Source organism: Dromaius novaehollandiae, chromosome 1, assembly GCF_036370855.1.
Source record: "Dromaius novaehollandiae isolate bDroNov1 chromosome 1, bDroNov1.hap1, whole genome shotgun sequence".
NCBI classification, from domain to species: Eukaryota; Metazoa; Chordata; class Aves; order Casuariiformes; family Dromaiidae; genus Dromaius; species Dromaius novaehollandiae.
The window spans coordinates 115,876,554-115,900,281 of record NC_088098.1 but is presented as its reverse complement, the minus strand read 5'-3'; the positions used below and the strand labels follow the sequence as shown (position 1 = coordinate 115,900,281).

Below are 23,728 nucleotides of genomic sequence, written 5' to 3'. Positions count from 1 at the left end.
CAGCAAGATTAATTCACCATCTAATAGTGTTCAGTGACAACAGACAATGAAGGTCTGCTCAGCAGTCACTGGGATTATAACTTATCTGTAATCTTATTACTGCACTTTTTAAATTCCTGAATAGTTGAAAAAGGCATTACAGAGGGGAAAAAAAAGCTTAAAACCCCCCCCACTCTTCTCCCTCCCCCCACCCCCAAAAATACCCACATAAACAGAAACTGGGTGCTATCCCTGATTTTTGTGCTGATCTATTGAGTGACTTTCAGCAAGTTACTTATCTCCCTCAGTTTCTTACTTTACATTCACTCTCTTCTTTATAGAGTTCTATCATCCATAGACATAATGCACAAAGAAACAACTATCATTTACTACTGCTAAAACAAGATGGTTAGATATAAGACAGTTCATTCAAAATACAAGGCAAAGGGGTTTTTTTGAAAATTTTATATCTATGTCCTTCCCCCAACTACCTCTCCTTTTAAGGAAATAAAGTATGTTACAGATGAATGCCTAGAGCAGTTAATAGCTGCTGATTCATTATGTTATGCTGACAAGGCATGAACAAGCATTTTCATGCTTTTTTCTTCATCTTTAGTTCAAAAAGATTTTAAAAGAACAAAGTGATTAAAACCAATAAAAAGTAAGCTCTACTTCATAAAAGCAACACTTTCTCCTCTTAAAAAGCAGGACTCATCTTCAGATGATCAGCACATTCATAACTGAAATTCTAAGTTGTACTCTGTTATTAGTCTAAACACCTGGAAGGTATTGATACTATTCACAGCTTAATTACATAAATAAATTTGAAAAAAAAAAAAGATTATGTTGTGCTTCCGCAACATAATTCTTACCACAGCACTTCGACTCTTGTCAAGTCACAAGTGAAAATTAAAAAAAAAAAAAAAAAAAAAACACACCCCCACAGAAATTTGAAGTCTGGCAAGTTATAGGTCTCCACTGACAGTCTTAAGGCTTAACACCTGGAAAACAGATTACGAGTCACTTTTTTTTAACATTTGCAAGCTATATGAGAACTTGGGGGGGGGGGGGGGAGAAAAAAGAAAAAAGCTGAGATTCCTAGTGGTGATAGGACTCCAGAAGCTGGGATTTCAAAGAAAGAAGAAAAAAAATTGTGAGATTATATCATCACAGAAATTGTCCACAGAGCAAAGAGTTTTGAACAGCTTCTCCGGTGAGATGATGCAAAGTAGTCCATACCAAAGCCTGGGGAAAAAAAAATATATATATAGTTTAAAAAAAATCTAGTTTAACATCATGTCAGAGGACATTTGATTTATATGTCATCAAGCATCAATTTTTCAGGGATCAGGGATAAAAATCACTTTGTAGAGTTTGGTTTTTTTCAGTGCTAAAAAAATTACTGTGAGTGAAGGAACTTCAGAGCCTCCTCTATGACAGAATCCCACCACTTGCAACCCTTCATCTCCACTGGTACTCAAACAACGACATACAAAGTTCATGAAGGCATGGTTCAACTCAAAAAAAATTCAATAAATACTAATAAAAATTGATTCTGTAATAAGAACTAGGTTAGATTATGAAATGCTCACTTAGGATAAGAGATAAATTAGCATAACATAAAGCACACACAACTAGTGTCTACTGTCTACTCTTGCCTTTGCTTAAAGGACAAATACTTTTGCATTCATATCTACATATCCTACACTTTGCCGTGGTTAAACTAACCACACAAATTATTTTGTTTTACAGAATGTCAGAATCCATTCACAAGTATCTACGTCAAAATATTTATGAAGAATAGTAAGTTAACTGTCTGTACTTCTAATGGATTTTAACTAGACTTAGAAAGAGGCAAGAAACAACCTGAAAGAACTGAAAAGCAAATATATCAGCAAGTCAACGAAAATACTTTTCACAGAATGATCTCTATAATGTTTGTGATGTTAGCTTAATAACTCCTCCCATTTGTTTCCACAACTGCTTTTCCCTGTAGCATGTGAAACTGAAATACAATTCTAAGAATATTTCAGAAATCAATCAGACAAAACTTCAGAAACATTGTTATGAAAACAGAAAAGTATATGTACATTTGATCAGAATTGATAATATCTATATAATACAGAAAAAAGACGCAGAAGAGCCAACTTCAAAGGGTAACTTTTTACTAAAGACCTCTACCAAATCACATAAAGTTTCAGTTTTCCCATCAGGAAACTGTAGACCATTTCCTATCTCAGGCTCTGTTAAAAGCCACAGCCTTACAAACTAAAACAAACAGAAGTATTTTTGGTATGGGACCATACTAAATATCTAGGTTAATGAAGACTGCAAACAGGAACAGCAAACGTTATTTACTTTTCAGAGTATTAGCCAACAGGCCAAAACCGTAATCCAACCAAACTCGTACAAACATTATCTGAGAGTTAAAATAAGTAACTCACAAACTCGCTATCTCAGTACAATTCTAAAGACTACTTGAATATTCTTTAAGATCTGTGCTCTCATCTGAAGGCATTTTAGCTACCTCTTCCATCCAACATACTTCACTAATGCTTCTAAAGTCAATTTGCCCTTCTTTTTAAAGCTTCAGCAGCTGATCAGTCAGTTGAGCTTTACTCTGACCTGCTAACTCACATTTAGAACAACTACCATTCACTACGATTTCCCTTCATATTACCTGAAGAGAACAAATCCTTCCTCCACCCTAAAAGAGGTCTTAAATGAAAAATACAGAATACTGCTGGAGATGAAGAAACTTTTGTGATACGGCTTATGAATTGTTACGGCGGAGCGATTCCCTCCCTCCCTCCAAAATGTTAATCTCTGAGCTGGGAGGGGGGAGCTGCAGGGGGTCCTAATGTATTATCACTACTTAGGTCATACTAGGCTGAATTCACACAACTTAGTAGTTGCTTCAGCAGTTATTTTTTGCTCACTTGAGATTTTGTCTCTACCCGCTTTTGCATCAACGTGTTAACTATAGTTTAACATAAGGTTGCACAAAAACAGTACTCATGCTATAAAGATAAACAGCGCATAGGATTTTTCAGTTCCTAGAACTTCTTCATGAACCTTTCAGCAGTAGAATTCCAAGGGACAACTAAAATGCCAGCACTCATATATACACAAATTATTTGACAAACCTACCATGCCTCCCTCTTACACCAACATGCCCAGTGCAGTGAGAAGGACAGGTCCATGAGTACCAGGAAACCTATGAGGAATTTACAAAATTTATAAATAAATTTATAAATAAAAACACTCTTGAGTTACCTTTTCCTAAACCACAGAGCAAAGTTATCCAGGACTCATTCAACTAATGTATGAAGCAACCTCTATTCTACTCCCAAACACATCTCTAGTCTGTGTCCAAAGACAGTGCCACATCTAAATGAATGCAGAGTATACTTTTTAATATCAGACAATTTTAATAGCAGAAAGTAATGACAGAATAATGTGTTGTTCTTCACAGATATAATCAACCCTGTATATTTTGTATTTTAACATTATTATTGCTCAAAATATCTTTAGCAGAAGAGTTTTAGAACCTATTAAGCAAACAATATTACAACAAGATCTTACATGTTTTGAGTAAAAAAACCCCTCAATTTATACTCAGTATATGATTATATATATAAAGACACACACACACTCTCTCTCTCTCAATATAAAATACTCGATAGTAGATGCAACCTGAACTTCTGTATTAGCGTTTCAGTCAGAATCAGAAGAGTGCTTCTAAAGCAAATTTGCCAAACACTCCACTTACTGTAATTTTGTTCACAGGATGGTCTCGGACTAGAAAAAAAATGGGTTTTTTTGGACGAAATTAAACTGGAAAATGTACTCCAGAAGTATATCTAACAAAGTACATCTAAAGATCCACTAGAGCTAGCTTGAAGCCTTCCAAAACACATACAATGTGGATATTCTGTTTTACAGGAACAACTGTTTCTCCCTGCAAGTCTGCTATTTGTGGGCCTCGCTACTTGCTATTACACACATAGCTTTACTCATATATGTAACAGAGTGCAAGAGAAACTATGCTGCTTATATCATCTTTAAAGTTAAACTCATGATCCAAATTTTATTTTGTGGCTTATCTTAGCAGCTTTAACTTGCACTCACCATGTTTGGTAGAGTGATTCTTATTTGTTTTCTCTTCAGTATGTTGTATTATTTTGAGATAAAAGACTGTATTACTAGAGTATTCATTATACTATGTAACCTTAGTTTACACTGTTTCTTCCTATGTTATGATTACTCCACTACTACAGTAAAACCTTTTTTTCATGCACCTTTCTGATGTGCCTCAAATTAAAATTTCAAAAGTTATTGCATGATCACATACATATTATATTTATAGAGTTATCTTTGACTGCTAGAATGTTTGCTTTTCCTTTTTTTTTTAATTATTAGATATTCAACATGTGTTTCAGAGGCTCTGGTTGTGCATGGGTTTAGGATTACTGTAATATTAGAGTGCTAGAAATGAAGAACAAATATAATTTGATAGAAAAGCAGGTGACGATTCTTTTACAATTACTTCATTTTCAACATGCCCCAAATCATGCCAAGAATTTCACAGTACAGAACAAGACAGACAGGATTTATATCTCTTTGTTTACCGTCTAAAATAAGTCTTCCTCGGCTTCCACGAAGGGTAACAAATACTAAAGACCCAAGACGCACGTTTCACCTAAGTAAAACACAGCTACCGCTGGATTTCCAGCGCTGGAGAGTTGCCCCTTTCCCACAAGGCCGGCGAGGGCAGACTGGGAGAGTCACGCCTGTGTCACTGGAGCGCACGGGCACAGGGGCACCCGCTGAAACCGGGAGGAGACGCTGAATAGTGATCAGAAGCCTGAGCCCACAGCACAGCGGCGCTTGGCGCCGCGCCGCGCCGGATTTCGGGGGGGGGGGGGGGGGGGGGAAATACCTGACGGCACGATACCGCCGTGGGGGGCGCGGGGGAGCAAGGCCGCCGCCCGGTGCCCGACGCTGGCAGGACGCCGCCGCCGCACGGCACCTCCCGCCCTGCGCCGGCCTGACGTACCCGCGAGAGCGGCGGGGCCGCCAGCTCCCGCACCCGCCGCGGGATCCCGCCGCCCTCGCCCTTCGTCCGACAGCGCCCGCCGCGGGACGGGCCGCCACTCCGGCCGCACAGCGCGGGGGGGGGGGGGGGGCGAGGGGGGACACACTGAATAATACCGCCCCTGTAAACACGCGTCAGTCTCCTCCGCTCCCCCCTCCTCCGCCGGAATGGTGCTGCCCTCGCCCCCCCCCCCCCTTCAGCCCAACGGCCCGTCCCAACGGGCACCGAACGGCCCTGCGCCGCTCACCTCAGCGCCTTCCGCTGCCGCTCCGCGCGGGCGCGGGCACGGGCGCGGGCACCGTCACCATCACTCGCGGGCCGGAAGGGGGCCGGACGGCAGCCGCCTTCACCGCCTCGCCGCCTTCCTCCTCCTCCTCCCGCTCCCCCTGCCTCGGCTGTTCCTGCCACAGAGGCTGCGGCCCGACTGCGGCGAGAGTAGTCAGGTGACTCCCAACAACATTACTCGCCTTGCCGCCCCGTCCCCCTCCCGCCCCTCTCCGCACCCCGCCCGCTGATTGGACGCGGCGCTCCCCACCGACGCGCAGCCACCCACAGTGCCGCGCCCTGCGCCTGCGCGCTGCCGCCAGCACCCCGCTGGCGGCCCGCGCCTGGGACAGCGCCGGGCCCCGCTGCCGCCCCTCCCCCGCCCTCGCGAGCGCGGCCATTGGCGGCCGTTGGGGGAGCGGTGGGTGCTCGGCGCGGTGCGCCCACCGGCGGGCAGCGGCGGCAGCGGGCGTCTCGCGTGCCGCCTCTCAGGGGAGAGCGGGGGTGCTTGTGTTTTGCTGGGGGAACAGTCCTACTGTTCTGGCTGTGCGGTGGGAGGTCTGTGTTGGGAAATGCTGCCAGTTAGGCGTCTTGGTTAGCAATGTGTTTTTTAACGTTTTTACGCTAGGGAATGTTAAACTGACGTTTTGCAAAGCTACCGACCTAAGGGAGATTTTGGTGGTGTACTTTGTTTACTTGCTGAATATGGCTAAAGCACCTTCTGATAGTGGAAACTCTGCTGATATGAGGGTGAGTTGCTGGAAGTGTCTTACTGAGAGACCTTTCCTAGTTTAGGCCTGATTTGTCACCCAGCTATCAAGGTCTGTGCTGTGCTATGTAAGAGGAGATAAGATGTCTAGTAAGGCAAAAAATACCTTGGAGCAAGTTGACGTGAAGAGATAGCCTTCAGCTAGCAAAGGACAAGCTAATGCTAGAACTGAAAACAGTGTGGTATTACTGTTAGTAGCCCTTTTGAAAGGCAAAATGGGATGCTTGGTGCTATGCAGACATAGCTTTCCTCCCGAAAAACATACTGCTTTCAGGTCTTGCCTAGTATTTTTGTGCAGTGCATGTACATGCAATTGTACATGTACAATTTCAGTCTAAGCTATTTTAGGAATATCTCACAAAGTGGTGTGTGTTGCCCTGGTCAGGACTGGAGAATTTTCTGGACTGGAGACTTTGCTACATATTTGCCCCCTTCCCCAGAACAACTTGGAACAGATGTCAGGTCTTTCTTGCAACTACAAAGAGTCAGAGGGTAGCTTCCTCTCCCCAGTATCATGTTAAAGGGAAATGCAAAGAAAAACTTACTGCTCTGGTGTTCCCTAGAGGTGAAAAAGTGGAAAAACTCAACTCTGCTGTATATTAAAAGCAGGTAAATTCTCTGTAAGACAGATTAGAAGTGGGTGAACTACATGAACCCTGTTTATTCAAAGATGCCACTGAAGGCAGCCTCCTTCCAGAAGCTGCATATCCTCAATAAAACATTAACAATGGCAGTTGTGAATGATGCTGCCAATAATATGAATAGGAATGAGCACCATCATTTTGATGTTTAAATAGAGTTCAACAGTTTTGTTTACATTTGAATTAAGAGATTGCATTCATACCTCATAAATACAAAATAAGCCCTCAGAAATTTTACATTTCATTTTAGCTCTTCTGCAAGTTTTTGGGGAAGGTATAAACAAGATCTTCCTGGTAATTTTTGGCAGTGTTAGGTATGTGTAAAAGAGGAGGGGAGTTCTATTCATGTTTGGGCATAATGGCTGAACTTGCCTAACTCAGGTGAAACCATAGGGAAAAACATGTATGTTCAAGTGAGTGTCATTTTTAGAAGCATACTTTTATCTATTATTTTACCCATACATGTAGTAATACTGCTTTTTTAAAGAATTACTGTTAGAATGGTAAATCTAATGAAATTCTTCTTTTCTTTATTTCCAGTGCCCAGGCAGCTAGAAATCAAACAGCTAGGAGGTTTGCGGGATCTACAATTGATTCAACCCCGAGCAGTGAACTAAGAAACCCTTGTACACAAAACAGTTTCATTTTCACTGCAAATTAGAAAGGAATTTTTCAATAGCTTTCCGTAATAGTCATTATACCAGATTAAAACTGATGACAGACAGGAAATCCCTGCTTGTTTATTGATTCTTTTGTTAGCTTAAGAGAGAGTTCCGAATGGGCTATTTCTTTCTTTTTTTAATGGGGAGTGGCTGCATAACCTCAGGTAGGCTTCACTGTCTCTTGGATCATTTCTCTAAGTCCTTCAGTCTAATTTTTGTAAGGTGTATTGTGTTAATATTTCTTTGTTTCCATTTCTTTAATCTGACATCTTAATTTCCACCCAAAATGAAAGTGACAAGCTGATGCACTGTAAAAGCAGATCTGCAACCATACCCTGAGTAGCAGTTCCAGATCACTTACTCAAGGGTTCTCACTTTCTCCAGGCTGTGAAGTCACAGTACTTACACTGTAGATTGTGCGTGCAGATGGAGAAGTCTGCACTGTAAAAGCTATCTTTTCCTCAGTCAGCAACATTCAAAGTAGATATTGGCACTTACCTAGATTTGTGCCAGGTGAAAGTCAGTCTGTTTTTTTGTTAACACCAGCTGTAGGTCTGGCACATAAACTTTAACCATCTTCCAAAGTGACACACCTTGCATTGCTTTTACACACTCCTGGATTCTTCAAGAACCTTTAATGTGGGCTAGTATGGCTGAGTACCAGTTGTCTTTTGTAACTAACAATCATACAAAAGAAATAAAAGCAATGTGAATAAAGTAAATGATCTTTACTATGTTGGCTGTACGCAAGATTTAGTCAAGTGACGTTTTTCTAAAAGGCCTACACTAAGCAGGATTATATGCCTATATGGTCATGCATGCTAAAGGCCGTCACAAAAAAAAGGTGGCACATATGCCACACTGGAGCTGATGAGGCAAAGGAGGGTATCAAGTCAAAAGAGGTGTTGAAAGAACAGAAAGAACACAGCAGTGTAAAGTATGTGACTAAACAAGGAATGGAAGGTTTAAAAATATATGTTGGCTTAAAAACAAATCTGAATCTTCAGTAATTTAAAATTACGGTATCACTTTATTTTACAAATGATCTTTGTGAGCAGTCTTAGAAGGAAGTACGATGCATTTTAGGTAAGAAGAATCTTCCATTAGAAGGAAGGATTGCCTTACACTCTCCATTCCCTACTTTTCCATGGAATTCCTCTGTCAGATTTGTCTAGGTGTATTTCTGCTAAAGGTACAAGTTATCTCCATTACTTTGTAGATTAAAATAACCCCTCTTTAACAGTTCTTTTCATATGTAACAGAACTATTATTATCCCTCTGTTTATACAACTCTATTTTGAGTAAGTAAGAATTTATTGATGGCCCCAGTTTACAACTGTATCTTAAAATGACTATATGAGAGGTTTGTAATCCCATGCAGGGTTTAGCAAAATCACACATAATGAAGGGAGGGTGTAGTTCTCTCTGCTGTTGATATGAAGAGTGTATTGTGCAAAATTTTGGGGCTTTCAGTTTTGATAGAGGCTAATAAAGACTTTCCTTTTGTGACTGGTAACTGCTTTCCACCTCACTAGCCTAAGTTTCATTACAAAAGAACATAAGCAATTTGTGAGCAAATAAATTCATGAGACAGCTATTTGATATTATTGTCCAAAGAGTATCTTTTTGCTTGAGATTTGGATACTACCAGTTCTTACATTTTTAGTAATAACATATTTTGAATCATAAGTTTTTGCAGTTGCTCCTTATATTTTCAATGACCTGTAGTTCTCATGCCCTTACACATGTTGGTAATTCCCAGTCCCCAAGTACTCCAGATAAGAAGAAAGCAGCTTTAGGAAGATTGTTTAGGTCATAAAATTTGAGTTACAGAAATACCTGTTCTCAAATTTTAAGCCTAAGCAGAAAATCTAAATACCTACCATTACACTAAGAGGGTTTTTTTCTGATCTTACACTTAAGATTCTCGTGAGAGAACAGAATAGGGAAGAAACTAATCAAAACAAAAAGAACTCTTATTTTGTCTTGAAAATTGGCTACCAAATCTTGGACATCACCCACCAAGAAAGGATCTTCATCTCTTGTTCTCAATCCTAAGGATGATGCAATGCTGACTTCCCACACAATAGAGAATGAAATTATGGTGTAATAACTTGTTGCTCACTCATAGTCAGACTGAAGAACTGAATAAGTACTTTCCTCATTGAAATTAAACACAACTGGAGAGAGGAAAAATAATAAAAAGAGAGTCCTTTTTTTTCCTAAAAAGGAGAAGTAAAACCAGCAAAAAAGAGATCTGTGAGCTAAGCTGAAAAATAAGGAAGTAGATTTTCCTGCATATGAGGAATGGATGTTTTAAAGATTAAACAAGATATAAATTGAGATTGTAAGTGTTCACCAAAGCATTCACATAATTAGAAGAAAACAAAGAATAATGTCCTGTTAATTTTTTGGCAACAGAATTATTTTCTGATATGCTGAAGGCATTAATGGGATTTTAAAGCCCATTATATAATGTGCTTGTATTTCCCTGAGAAGCACGGCAGTAACTCTCTCTTTGCTAGTGTCATTTACTGCCTCTGGCACAGTGGCTGCCCCAGCCTCAGCTAGTGCTAGTTGTGGCTAGACTGCACTGAGTTCTGGCTAGTCCATGTGGGGTAATGGCCTGGAGAGATGGAAGTGGTATAATCTTTAGAGGTTAGTCGTGCTGGATACTGGCACAGCCTGAAATAAGGAATGTTGTAGGACAGCTTTAGTACTGTGTTTCATCTTCTCTACCCTTGCTCTCAGTTCCTGTGCTGAACCTTGATTCATACCACAGAGACTTGGCTAGTAAATTCTCCAGAGGTAAATTGCAACATATCCCAACTCTAAAGGTGAGATTCATCCCACCTATCTTTAGCCATCTAAATTTTAGCTGTCTAGTCTAAGCTACTTATCTAGGCTCCTCTGCAGTCAATGGAACTTAGATAGGCATCACCACAGGGTAATTTTTCCCTTCCTATGGTAGGAGGGTGAGACAGGTGTGATGAAACACCTTTTGGAGATGCCTGTCTCGCTCCTTTTTCTGTGGCGGGAACATAGGTAGTTAGGTTAGACTGGATGCATAACTTGTAGAGGACTACAAATTAACTGAATCTGTGCCTCAATATGTACTTTACAGGGTTCTGGGATAGGAGCACTCGGTAACAAAAGTGCTATAGAGTTGTAGAAGGAAAACACATGCTAAAGGTCAAGCTCCTTCCTTTTACAATGGAACCTCCAGTTTTTGAGGCTGAGCAGAACACTTATTTCAGTGCCAAAAGAGGGTTTCTGTCTTTGGCCCCTTGCCTACCCTGTAATGGACTGCTTAGGCATACATAATGAACCCAGCATTTCTGGTCATGAGCCAAATGAGTACACGGATCATGTACAGTAAAGCAGGTGTAGTAAACATGGTGTTGTCCTGGACACACCAGTTTTACATGCATAGATTGAATGCACTGCATACGCTTAGTAGGTTGAGGCTTTCCTGGAAGCACTGGTCATACTATCATAAGCAGTACAGTAAATCTGTGCATGTGCAGCAATTCCAGTATTTCCCTGGAGCAGCAGATTTTCTGTGCATATGTACAGCAGCTGAAATGCCCATGTGCAAGGTGTGCATGTGTGATGGCAGGCAGAGACAGCAGAGAAAGATCACAACTGGGATGGGGCTGCTCTTGTTGGAACAATTAATGAACTGCTTCTAGTGTACTCCTGCGCTTGTCAACACCAAGAGGTGTGCCAGGAATGACCTGAAGGTAACTGCTACCCTCAATTCATGGGTCAGAGGCTGAAGATCTTACTGTGTGCAAATCCATGTCAAATGTGACTTCTGTTACATGGAAGGTAATCTCATTTCCACCGAGGTAAATGAAAAACAAACCACTCCCTGATGTGAACTTGCAAACACAAAAGATATGTTTTAATCTACACTTAGGTTACATTTTCTAACTGTAAATCTAGCTATCAAGTAGCTATTATAGCATGTAGTGTATTTAAGCAACGAAAAACTTCAGTTACGGCTACGTCAATATGTACAGGCTGAAAAACTGACTCTTAGAATGACTTTTTAAAAGTCTTTAAATAAATTATTTTAGAAAACTTTTGAAGAGGATATTTTTCCCCACGTTTTATTCTAAGCATGCAAATGAAGCAGCAAAGCAAATTTATTTCCATACTGTCTTTCACCATGTGTGTGTGGTACTGTTCTAATTCTTAAGAACACACATGCTTGTTTTGTATGGTTTCTTGCTTATAAAAGTCTTTTGTTCATTCTGGGAAAACATACTGTTAATCACAGGAAAATATTTTTAAGTTCCCCGTTTATAAAAAAGAGGAAAAAATGCCTTTCATCTAGAAGTACATACTATTCTATTAGACAGTCCTTTAAAAGTACAATTATAAAAAGATTATCTTAAATCTAAAGTTACTTTAGTCCAAATCAAAGCTTCTTAAATTGAAAAGTGGCCTCTCACTTAAAACTGATATTTCTCAGATACTATTTTAAAAAACAGCAACCTTAGAATAAGTAATAATATTTCCATGGGAAACATTTGGAATTTTTTTTATAATTTTGCATCAAAAGAATGAGAATTTTTTGATTCTTTGAGAGGGTTTATAAAGCACATGTAAACAATGGCAGAAAGATGAGAAACATGAAAAAGTAGCTAGATATTTTAGGAAAATAAGAGGTCTGCTTAGATAGGCTGAGGGAGTTGTTTGAAAAAAACAAGGGATGAGAACTGCAGCAGGGCAGCTAAAAAGACCTACCCGGCTACTTAGCTTGAAATAGAAAAACAATTGATATATTCCTGGAAACTGGATTTGCTTTCCTGGAAACCTGGAAAAAAACTGGTGATAGCTGTAATTTTGTCTGACAGAAATGCCTGATCAGAGGGATCTATGAAAACACCAGAAATTTTCAGGAGGTGAGGGGAAATTACTGTAGTCAGACTGTCCAGACCATACATTATCACACAGTGGCCTTTTTGAAGCCTGGGAGGAAACTTTGGTATGTGTGAGAAAGCCAGCGTGTATCGTCCGGAGCTTGCTGAGTGTTTTCAGTCTCAAGTAATGCTGCGGGATAGAAGCTGTGAGGGTTTTTTAGATGAATTAGTTCAGTGCAGCAGAAAACCACTAAGTCTGAAACCAGCAGAAGCTTATTTCTCAGCCAGGTGCAGATCTGCAAACAGATTCATGGAGGCACTGAGGTTCTGGGAGGATGGAGGGAGACCTGGTGAAATGCCTCATGCTTGGGGGGCTGAGAGTGTTTGTTCACAGGCCGTACTGTAAATATACTACACTGTCCTGTGTCAGTGTTCCCTTTCCCTATGAAAAGATAGTGCTAGGGAAAGGAGTCATTATCTCTTCAAAAAATGTCCTTTACGGTACTAGGGAAGGAAGAGCCCATCTCTTTTCTTTAATGTAGAATATAGTCTAATGCTAGTCTCCTGAATCAGGATCTCTGGGTGGCCCCTTCACACACCCTAGATCCTCGTGTAGAGGGGACTAAGAGCTGGTACTGCATTCTTCTCATACGTGTCTGGTTTTGGACTTCGTTGTTGTTTTTAATCTAACCTGCTGTATCTGAAGTCTGCTCATTAGTACTACGTTATCATCAGGGATATCTGGAGTACTGGTTTGTTGCTCTTCTAGTAAAATGTAACACCCGTCGCCAGATGAAAACTTAGGGAACATTCATCGTATCCATGGAAGGAGGTACCCTGAGTTCTCTGAAATGAAGCAAGTGTTTATAGTTGAGGCCCTTGAAAGTAGCATGGAAGTGTTTTCTCTCTCATACACATGCAGATTCATAAATCTCTACAATACTTGAAACAGATTTAAACTTTGGAAAGATTCCCTAAGAACTGTAGTCATACCCCTGAGAGGAGAAGGATGTTGAGTCATCGTGAAGCAAGGAAAAAAGCTGAATGTTTTTTCTATTACAATCGTTACAGAGGTCAGACGCAACCAAGACAGACAGATGAACAACAAAAACAATGGTTAAATGATTCAAAAGGCTAGGTTTTCTGGCATTAGACAGAACCATTTCAAGCACTGAAGGAAAATGTGGAAATGAATTGTCACTCCAGCATATCTAAACATATGTGCCGTTTGAGTCCAATGCCTAAGGAACAATTAATTTTAAAATGTTTCAGCAGAAACCTTCTGAAAGACTTACATGTAGGCTATCTGAAGGCTATTGTATATCCAGCATCAGAAAGGCTATCCAGCATCAGAAAGGTGAATAATCAAGTTGCATTTACTTTTAGAGATCTCTTGACAGTGGCAAAAAGACTAGGTAACATGATCCTTTGCAGTATGGCATAACATCAATATTTAAAAAAAAAAACAAGCTACTGTTTTGTTTATGTAAGTTCTTCATGACGATCACGCAGCTTGCCTTTTTTTACTGGATAACTGTAAAAGCAAATGATGTATTTGAAGACCTAGCTAAGACTGGAAAGACTACCAAAAATTTGGAAAGAATATCATACATTCAAATACTTGGCTAGGTTTTAATTTCACAACATAAGGTACTTATTGTAAACTATTATTTCTACATTGATCACACAATGGCTTGCCAAGAAGAGAATCTGACTGCTCTACATATTAACTCTGCTGTTATTACAGCTTTCTGAAAAGGGGATTTATTTTTCTGAGGGTTGTACATTTTCCCATTTGTCATAACAGAGGAAAAATTGATTCAATGCCTGCTTCTGTTTAGAACAGCAAATTAAATGCCCCACAACAGATGATGTTCAGTTTCTGCTACTGATTAACCAAGCTGGAGTCTCAATTGAGAAACCGGAGTGGTTACTAGTTTACATGTCACTGTGATGATCCGGTGAGAGAAGGGAGCCAGTCTTAACCCATCTGCTCTGTCTATCTGGATTTCCTCCCGCTCGCAAAGGATTGGCCAGTTGGTTCATCATTCGCTTGGGTGTGACTGCAAGCCATGATGAGTCATGGTTTAAATGCACAACTCATACCAAAAGGAAAATGAGGCCCAATTTTTACTCTAGTTTTAGTTTTATCTCTAGCTTAGTTAGTTCTGTGAAAGTCACAGAGTGCCCAGAACTGGAAAAGGTAACTCTATGGAAAAAAGAAAGAGAAGGAGGTAGCACCATCAACATACAAAAAGAGACCTGCCAGTCTCAAAAACAGAATATTAGATGCTGCACAGAGTAGTGGTCATCTGTTGTCAGATGATGAAAGATGCTGAGAACAGCAAGTTTACAATTGGAAAGTGTACTTGCAAACCTGGAATTTGTTATAGAAGTGATGAAACTGATTATGTAGTGTCATTTCGTGATAACCTGGTTCTTTGTTAGTCTTTCGTCTTATGAGGTATTGCCTAGGATGCAATAGTCTGCTTGATAACTTCCTATTGTTCCTGCTTTTCCTCTCCCTTCTTTGGACAGTTGATGATCCATGCCTGGGGAGGCTGGAGCTGCCAGCACGGGAGGAGACTCACTCAACTTTTTTCCAGGAACCTTTCAGAGTTGGGATTCTCACACCACAAAGTAGGAGCTTCTTGAAGCCACTTTCACTGACAGCTTAGCTCAGGAACAGTTTCTTTTCCTCTTTTCTCTTAACTGGGATGAAGCACTGAAGTGGAGCTGAAATAGGCCAAGCTGCCTAGGCAGGTACTAAGCTAACAGATCTACTCAGCAAAAAACTCTTGTGCTGTTCCTGCTACTTTCTGGTGATTGCAACACTTTCTGAGACATGCTCTTTCTCAGGCAAATGTGTAAAAATTGCCCTTGACGACAGCTGATCTTGGGTGTTTTCCAGACAGAGCTTACCTAGCCTAGGAGCTTTTCGAAAGCTCTGCAAAAACACCAGAAAAAGTCAGTGAAGACTTACTCAGACATCCTAGCCCACACAGCAGCCTTCTGTTACCTTATGCCTTGTAGCAGATTCACTGTACAAACTGTTCACGTTAAGTGAACAGGCTTAAGTATAGACATGAAAAGTAGCCTGTAAAAATTTTGTTGACAGCTGCTAGGGCATATCTTTGTCTTTCCTGAAATGACAGCACAGTCCCTGTCTCTTGTCTGCAGAGCTCACACAGGGTCTTTGGTCCCCCTGAGGTGAAGAAGAGGAGGGAAGACAGAGGGAGGAAAGTGGGGGTCCACTTAGCCAGAAGGATAGGTTCTTATTACTTCTTTGCAGACAGACTTATTTCCTGATAAGGAGAATTGCAAACATGACCTTAAATTCCATGGAAGAGGTTTTCTGGCTGTGATTTAATTTGGGAGATTAATTTTCTCGTAATATTTCATATGCCACTATGATCTCATTTTTCTCTGTACAAAATCCTCACCTTTTTGTCTCCCTAGCAAATTCTGGCTACATTAATTCAAAGACCATCCCAGTGCATAGCTGGCTGTACTAGGACTTTGTGCGAGACCATTCCCTGTGGTACCATATGCTCCATAAGAAGTCAAGACTCTTACATCCTCTCTAAGGGATATGTCCATTTATAATATCTCCAGAGCAGTATCTTTCATGCGTGCTTCTGCCAAGTTCACTGCCACTGTTGCTACTTCAAGATGGAGCACTTTGCAGAGGGAGCAGATTCCCTTTGCCTAACTTCTCAAAACACTCAGGATCAATTTAGGGCTTGCAAGTTGCTCACGGGAGCAATATTCTCTTGGGTATGTTGTGCATATTGCATACTCCTCCTTGCATCCCTTCACCTAAGAGTTACTTGGAAAATTTGGGATGCTGGGGTTCAGGTGGAGCTTTGCAAGTCACACACAACCTGTTTAAATCTCTATGTGTAGCCACAGCAGAACACAGTCATGTTTGGTACTGATAAGACACAAGCTTTCAGTTCTGAGTGCTTGTTTGCATGCACACCCACCATGTGAGAGCAAGTTCTTGCCTAAGAAAATGCAAATGCCTTATACTTCATGACCAACGTTGTAAGTCAGAAATTGTTGTAATTATCTCATGTGAAGTCCCTCTCAAAAAAGAGCAAAATACTAATGTTCTGGTTAAAATGTTTATGAATCACCACACAGAAAAAAATGACAATGCCTGTCACATTTAATGCAAGATCTCAGAAAAAGGGTAGAACATACTGAACTGAGGTAGTGACTGTTGTATGGTGATTATTATATCACATCATGAGATCTATTATACTGCATGTTCCTCTCAGGCGGAGAAATGTAGTAGAAACTGCACAGCTGCTGAAGTCTGACAAACTGCTAGGAGAAGAAATCCTAAAAATATTAGTTTAAGTAACAAAAACATGCAGTTTTTTGCATACAAAGTAGAATGCCATTTAGATATTTTTCTATGAACTTAATAAATACATGCAGAAATTGCATGTAGATGTAACACAACAGTTACTATTGCCTTATAATAGATTATAAGGCATAAGTGAGAATGAGTAGGAGCTAAAACATTTGTGGAACAAAGTAATAAATGAAAAATAATAATTCAGGAATGCAAATGAGCAGCTACTCCAGCTGAGAATATAAGATTTGGAATTGGAATTTATATTATATCATATGTAGCTGATGTTTATGCAAAATTAGGCAACTAAGTACTCCAAAGAGAGAGCAAAATGGAATATATTAAACATTGAGTCCCTTATTTGATAAGACATTTAACAGAGTACATATCCTTAAGCGGATGAGTACTCCCACTAAGATATGAATTGCCAAGCATTTAAAAATCCATTCAAAATGTGCCCTGGTATGTTTTATATCAGGAAATATCAGAGATTTTTTTTTTCCTCTGTCATTTTGACTTGGATTATTTTAATATTGCTTGGCAGTTTCATTGGTGGCACGATATGATTTGGAGGACTAACATCATGTGGCAGAATGGATCATCAGGAGACTTTCAGACACCAATCTTTCAAAATAAGAAATAGCAGACATTTTGTATAAGAACAGTTTTGAGAAAACACTCTTGCGTAATAATCAATAATCACCAATTTTACCATCTTTGGGAAATTACTTTTTCCAAACTGGCCCCTATCTGAGGCTTCTAAACCTGCCCATCAAAAGTTCATTCAGATCAGCTAAAATGTAAAATGATACACAGATAAAATACAGCTTGAAGTTCTACCAGTTCCATTCAGTTCTGTCTCTTTATTGTGCAAATCTTGTCACATTGAATGAAATCAGTCATGTGTCACCATAATCATGTTTATTTGGATTAGGGGCTGTTCTTCTACCAACAAGAAACTTGTAACTATGTTGTTGGCAGTTGAATTTGTAAGGCATGATGACTAGGCTTCACATGCTTCTATTAATTCAGAACTTCTCTGTCATTTTTATCAATATTTGCTGTTGCATAAGGTGGGAAATATTGTACGATAATCACTTATAAATTTGTAGAAACTAATCAAATACACATTGCATTGTAGTTTTGTTTTGAAAGTTCTCATTTGCACAGTGCCAAAGGAATCTTATTTTTGTCAGAACATGAACAGCTTGCTTGTTTTTCGTTATTTGCCAATTGCAGTGGAAATGATGCAGCACAAAAAACTGCTGACTGAAGAGTTGGTTGTATTTTCTAGGTACTCTCTGGTTTTGAAATAACACTATAGAATATTGCAAGTGCTGCAGTTGCCTGGATTCAACTTCTGCCTAGTTTTTATGCTGCTGATACTTCTAAGAATAGAGAAATCTACCTTAAATGCTACTTCTGAAGTCACATCAAATTCCATATTAAATTTAAAATGTTTAAATTCTTATGCATATTTGTGATGATATTCCTTAAATGATATTGCATCTTAACACTTATATACCAATTAATGTTTTGTATTGTTGAGTAGCCACCCAGTGCTGAAAGCAACTATGATTTACTTGTGTAAGGAAATGACTACAAGGATGCGTATTAATATGCACTGGTGCAAGGTGGCACAACTCTACTGGTATTAAAAAATCAATAAATCCCAGTATCAGCTGGCCAAATAAATGATGGTAAGGATGATGAAGCTCTCAGTCAAGAGAGACAACATTTTAATCTTATGAGGCCTGTGATGGGCTTCTCTGACAAACAAAGGCTGTCTTAAAGGCCTTTAATTACTCATATTCCAAAATAAAGAGCCCACATGGGGAGCTAACTGTACTAATACTTGTGGATTTTTCCAACAGTTTGTATAGATGAGCCTTGAGTGAATCTAGTGTTCTCAGTGTCTGAGTAAGCATCACTATTTTATCTGGATTTTATGCACGCAGGTAAATTTTATCCTAAAGCTAGATATGATATCTAGTCTACTTCTAAATAAATAGCAAAGACAGTTACAAAAATTTATGTTGAAAAATTAAAGAACCACATTTTATTTGCAAGCATTGTTCTTCAGTGTTTCTGCTGGGGAGTTGGAAGATATAAAATATTAGCCAGAGGTAACAAATCAAATAGCTAATGTGTTTTAAACACATTGCAGTTGGAATAACATTCAAAACTTTTGCAGTTGTGAGCTGGTGATAGAATAGAATAATTGCAAATACAAGACTGCGGGAGGCATCTTGAAATATATCAAGATATACCTAGGCACATAAATATACCTATATATCTAAAGCTTAAGTCTACTTAAATTCAAAATACTGAACCCAGCAATATGTTCCTTGCCTCTCATCCTGATCCTGAACATGGCTAGATTTACCCCATACTTCCCTGTTTGACCTGAGCATAGCTGCGGTTCTGTTTCTCTATAGGCATAGACTAGCCAAGGCCTAGGTAGGCTGCTGCCTGATCCCTGCTTAATTCTCTGCTTGAGTTTCCAGGTCCCAGAGTGCTGAGTAGCTCTTCTAATGTATGCAAACTAGCAGGTGCAAGCAGAGCACATCTGATGGGTGTGCAGACACTCTGATGGTGCAGACAAGACCAGGCCTCTCACAAAATGCAGTACATTGGGTTTTTGTTTGGGTTTTTTTTTTTTTTTTACATGACAAGAGAAGAAGCAACCAGTAATGGTGATATAGATAGCATTCTGGTGGTTAGAAATACTCCCTCAAGAGGTATCTCCTACCCTCCAGGAAAATACCCTAGCCTCCAAGCCAAGGTGGGAGTGCTTCCTACTCCTTCCCTTGAAATCAGACCCCTGTGTAGGAGATAATATGCTATTGATAGGGGAAGAAAAAGAGTGAAAGAGGAATTTGACTGTGACCTTAATGACTGGGGCACCTAGCTAAAAATAGAAAATACCCAGCCCCTTATTTCAGGGCTGTGAATCATATCAAAAAGTTTGTGTGTAAAATTTGAGTGAGGTGCCCCAATATCCAAGCTATATGGCCCTTTTTCTTGTTTGCCCTCCCTCTGGCTCACAGCTCTTGCAAAATTTGCTGCACAAGGACCCACTTGTGACATGAGAGGATCATGAGAGGGATTTTCCATCCACATGTACACTTTAACCTATTTTCTGGTGATGGAGACATTGTCCTGGGACATGACAGGGCTTTCTAATTCTTTCCTCTGAGCACTTTTGAAATGTTTTTTGTAGAAATTAGTGAAGAGTCAAGGGTAAAAAAGCTGTACCATCATCACTTTTCAGAAAATCCTCTTTTCATTAGTTCTCAAGACAACAGTCTCTGTTGTTCAGACCACTCCTCTATTTTTAAGCAACATAAGCACATCAGAAGGATTTCATTTTAATCCATGTACATTGTTTTAAGCTTGTAATTGATGGGTTATAAAGATAGGTAACCAGCCATTAAAAGTGTCGAAATTAGCTTGCATTAAACTGAGCTTGTTCAGAAGCTGTCAAGGTTTCAAACAGCAATATCTGACATATTGCCAGCTAGCTAACTTCCAAATCCCAGATGTACTTGATTTATCAGATAGATAGGCATCATTAGATGAACAAGTATTATGGAATACATATATTAAAAATGAAGCTTCGCCCGAACAAAATAATGATATTTAGGTAGATATTTAGGTATTGGGCAATCTTTACAGTGAAAGCATAAAATTTAACCATTGATGGACTAGAGTAGAAGAATTAATTAAGCAAAAAACTCTCCTGGAAAAAAAAAGACAGAAGTGCCGAGAAAAATTGTCATGCTTCCTGTTGAATTTCAAGTCATATTGCTTACAGCAACTGCTAAAGTATTTTGTACATTAGGACTCTGTATAAATTTATTGTAAATTTAGTTCAATATATAATATGTAGTTTATGTACTGCAACCCTGTGCTTAGGTTAGGATTTTAGTGGAGCATGGCAAACAACCTGCTAAAAGAAAATGTGTTTGCGTTATCAAACAAAGGCAGGAAACAAACTTCTGGGAAAATGGATTCCAGGTAGAAAAGGTGCCTTTAGATTATCAGCGCCAAAGCAGACATACTAGAGATAGAGTCCTCTCCCTACCCTACAGGCAATGAAAGAGAAAAAAGTTTATACCTGGAAGAAAAGTTGTTCTTGTTTAAAAAAATAAAGAAAATGCTCAAAAGAGCAATGAGGAAAAAGAAATCAGCCAGCCAGTAAGAAAAGTACATTAAATTGGGAAGCTGAATAATTCATAAAACAACTAGCATAGTTTTGGAGACTCTTACAATCAGGGAAAAGCTGGCTATGAGGAAATTAATTGCCTGTCATGAATTAAGTCAGTTATTGTGTTGCTATCAATAAATTTCAGATTTTTATAGAAGCTTTGATGTGGCTATCAAATTATTTTCTACAGAGAGGGAGATACTCTTGTAAAACATCTGTCTGACAGCCAGTTAGAGCAGTTCTAATGAAAAATGCAATAAAATTATTCAGTTCACAATGGGAAATGAGTTCTAAGAGAATGAACAGGTAACAGAAAAATTCAGTCATGAGACTGTTTATAAACAACGTTATAATTTAATATTTTTGCTTTATCAAAATGGATTGTTGGTTCATGCAGCTGATACATGGATAAACTGCACGGATATACTGCATCTTCCAGAAATAATTAGGCAGAAGGAAGGACGAAATTGGAGCAGAATTCACCGAACGTGTAATCCAGCTTTAAAGAAAATTAGTAACAAGATCCAGGAAGGAATCACCTGGAAAAGTAACTGAAAAATTAGTTATCCCAATTACTTAGTCAGCTGTTCATAGTGAACGGACAAAGTGGGCTGCAGGTGGGGACAAGGCAACGGGTATGGGGAGCTGAGGCAGGATGCCCTGCTTGTGGATGTACTCCTGCTTGTAGTCTCCAAGAATTACTGCAGCAGTGAAGATGTATCAGCAGATGTATTTGGGGTTCGTACCTACAGACCTACACTGGAGGGTGGTAAGAAATCACTGCACCCTTTTCTCCCCTCATCCTCCATACAGGAAGGAAATGGTCCAAGAGAGTTTTCCAAGGAAGCCCAAGAAGACTCACATACACGGTTGCCAGATTTACAGTGAATATCTATCTTCTTTCCTGATCTTTATTCCTCTAATAAGGTAGAACTAAAAGTCTATTTTTAAACTGAAGAGTCATCAGGAGCCTCTGAAGGAGTGCAAATGAGCAAATTTGTAAGTTATTTTCCCCATATTTCTTAGCTAAAATTATCAAGTAATTTCTTTCTTCAGCATGTTAAAAAAGCAGTCTGCAATACCACCTGTCAGATGTCTGTCCCTAAGATTTCCATTTATCAGGCTTCTGTTGATCAGAAACAGTACAGAGGCAGCATCTCTTTGGGTTTTGTTTGTTTTTCTTTCACAGACTAGCTAAGTACTAAATAAGCTTAAATAATCTTGTTCAGATTCTAAGAAACTTCAGGTTGAACCCTGAAAAAGCTCTAGTTCTTGAATTCCGACTCAAGGAGTTGTTACAAACAACTCTCCATTTATATCTCCTACATTTTCACTGCAGCACCACAATACAATTTGTTAAAACTGTTTTTTAACAGTAATGTTTCCAGTGTCTCATTTGCTTCATCTCCTTTTACTGTCGAGTACTCTAGAGCCTCTACGGAGCTGTAAGAACATTAGTTTAGTCTACAGGTTTGCAGTCTTTTTGGCTTCTTCTTTGCCACCCATCAGTGTCTGTGGAGCCATGGTGACAATGCTCACATTTCTGTCTTCTGAGGACCTCTCTACCTCTTTCCAGCTACATGAAATGAAACAAGTAGAATCGGACAGGCAAGGTGCGGAGCAAGCCCTTTTGCTCTACTTTCCCCATTTTCCAAAATTTGTAAGTGGCTCTTTGAGAGAGGGAATTCACACAATACTGCTGCAATGTATGTGGTGTGCAATGAGGTTTTGTGTCTGACACTGAAATACAGAAGAGCAATGACTATAGCTGCACAGACGTACTGTAAGGATTTCAAGCTCCCTTTCAAGTGTGCTGAGTTTGCACCCATGCAATGCAGGCCCTTGTGTGGTTGACAGAATAGTTTGTTTATGTGTTTGGTTTCTCAGGGTGATTTTCAAGTGAAGACAAAAACAGTTAGGTGCTGATGCTCCTCAGAATTTGAGTTTTAGGTACTTTTTATATCCACATAGCATGACTCAAAGTGCCAGCAGTCTCAGTCTTAACAGTATTCCCAGAAGGCCAGTACTTAAGCACTGAGGCCCAAGTTTTAAGTGATGAAAGGCTCTTGTGTACAGATGCAAGATATAATAAGGTGGGTTTTGGAGTCAGAGAGGGGGCAACTGGACCCCAGGGTCCCTATACAGTCAAAGGAAAAGACAAAGATCACTATAGGAAGCACTTACAGGACGGTCTAAATAAATGCCTACTCCCTGTTATTGACTGTGTTCCCAGAACAGCATCGGTCCTGGATAACATGCAATCTGAATTGCTCATGTTGTTTTTGAACTGGGGCACTTTCTATGTTGTTCAAGTCCTGGACAGATGTCAGAGGAGGTCTTAATACAGTCTAAATTTTCAAAGGTGAAGCCTGACTTGCTGTGATGTGTCCATTTTGATATATTTAAAGGAATATGATGTTCAGAAAGTCCTAATACCCAGTTCCTGATAATCAAGCTCTGGGACATTACTGCATACATTACTGCTTACCCAAACACTAGTTAGTTTTGAAAAACTGACTTAAATTATCTGGTGAGCTATCTAATCTCAGCATGCACTAGTCTTCTTCTAACCTTGTCCTTTAGTTGGCATCGACTCGTAATCAAATTGGTATTTATAAGGGTACACCTAATTAAATGGGGCTGGAAGTTTTTATTTACTTATTTTTAAACAAAAGTGTTCACTAATGCCCCAGTAAGGCTGAGACTAATTGAAGATGATGTATTTCACAAAGCCTCTGCTTACTTCAGACAGATATTAAATAATTCCTATTCTTGAAATAGGAAAGTGCGTCATCAGACAAAAAGCTCCAAATGCTTAAGTTCATACTGAAATAGTCATTTTGTTTGTTCAGCTGTACATATCACTGTAGG

At 39.5% G+C, this 23,728-nt stretch overlaps 1 protein-coding gene across 5 annotated transcripts in view; it reads right to left on the bottom strand.

Moving 5' to 3' along the window:
- The window catches only part of BACH1 (BTB domain and CNC homolog 1), a 28,266-nt gene extending 22,695 nt beyond the window's left edge, over nt 1-5,571 (bottom strand). For 2 of the 5 annotated variants that reach the window (XM_064523916.1, XM_064523907.1), the window contains exons 1-2: nt 5,325-5,571; nt 3,130-3,196 (exon numbers count right to left, since the gene is read on the bottom strand). The gene's annotated coding sequence lies outside the window, so the exon portion shown is untranslated. Of the gene's footprint in view, nt 1-3,129; nt 3,197-4,610; nt 4,826-5,324 lie in introns of those variants that run through there. The other 3 variants (XM_064523934.1, XM_026103571.2, XM_064523928.1) reach the window with 3 other exon arrangements.
- Between the last annotated feature and the right edge of the window lie 18,157 nt (nt 5,572-23,728).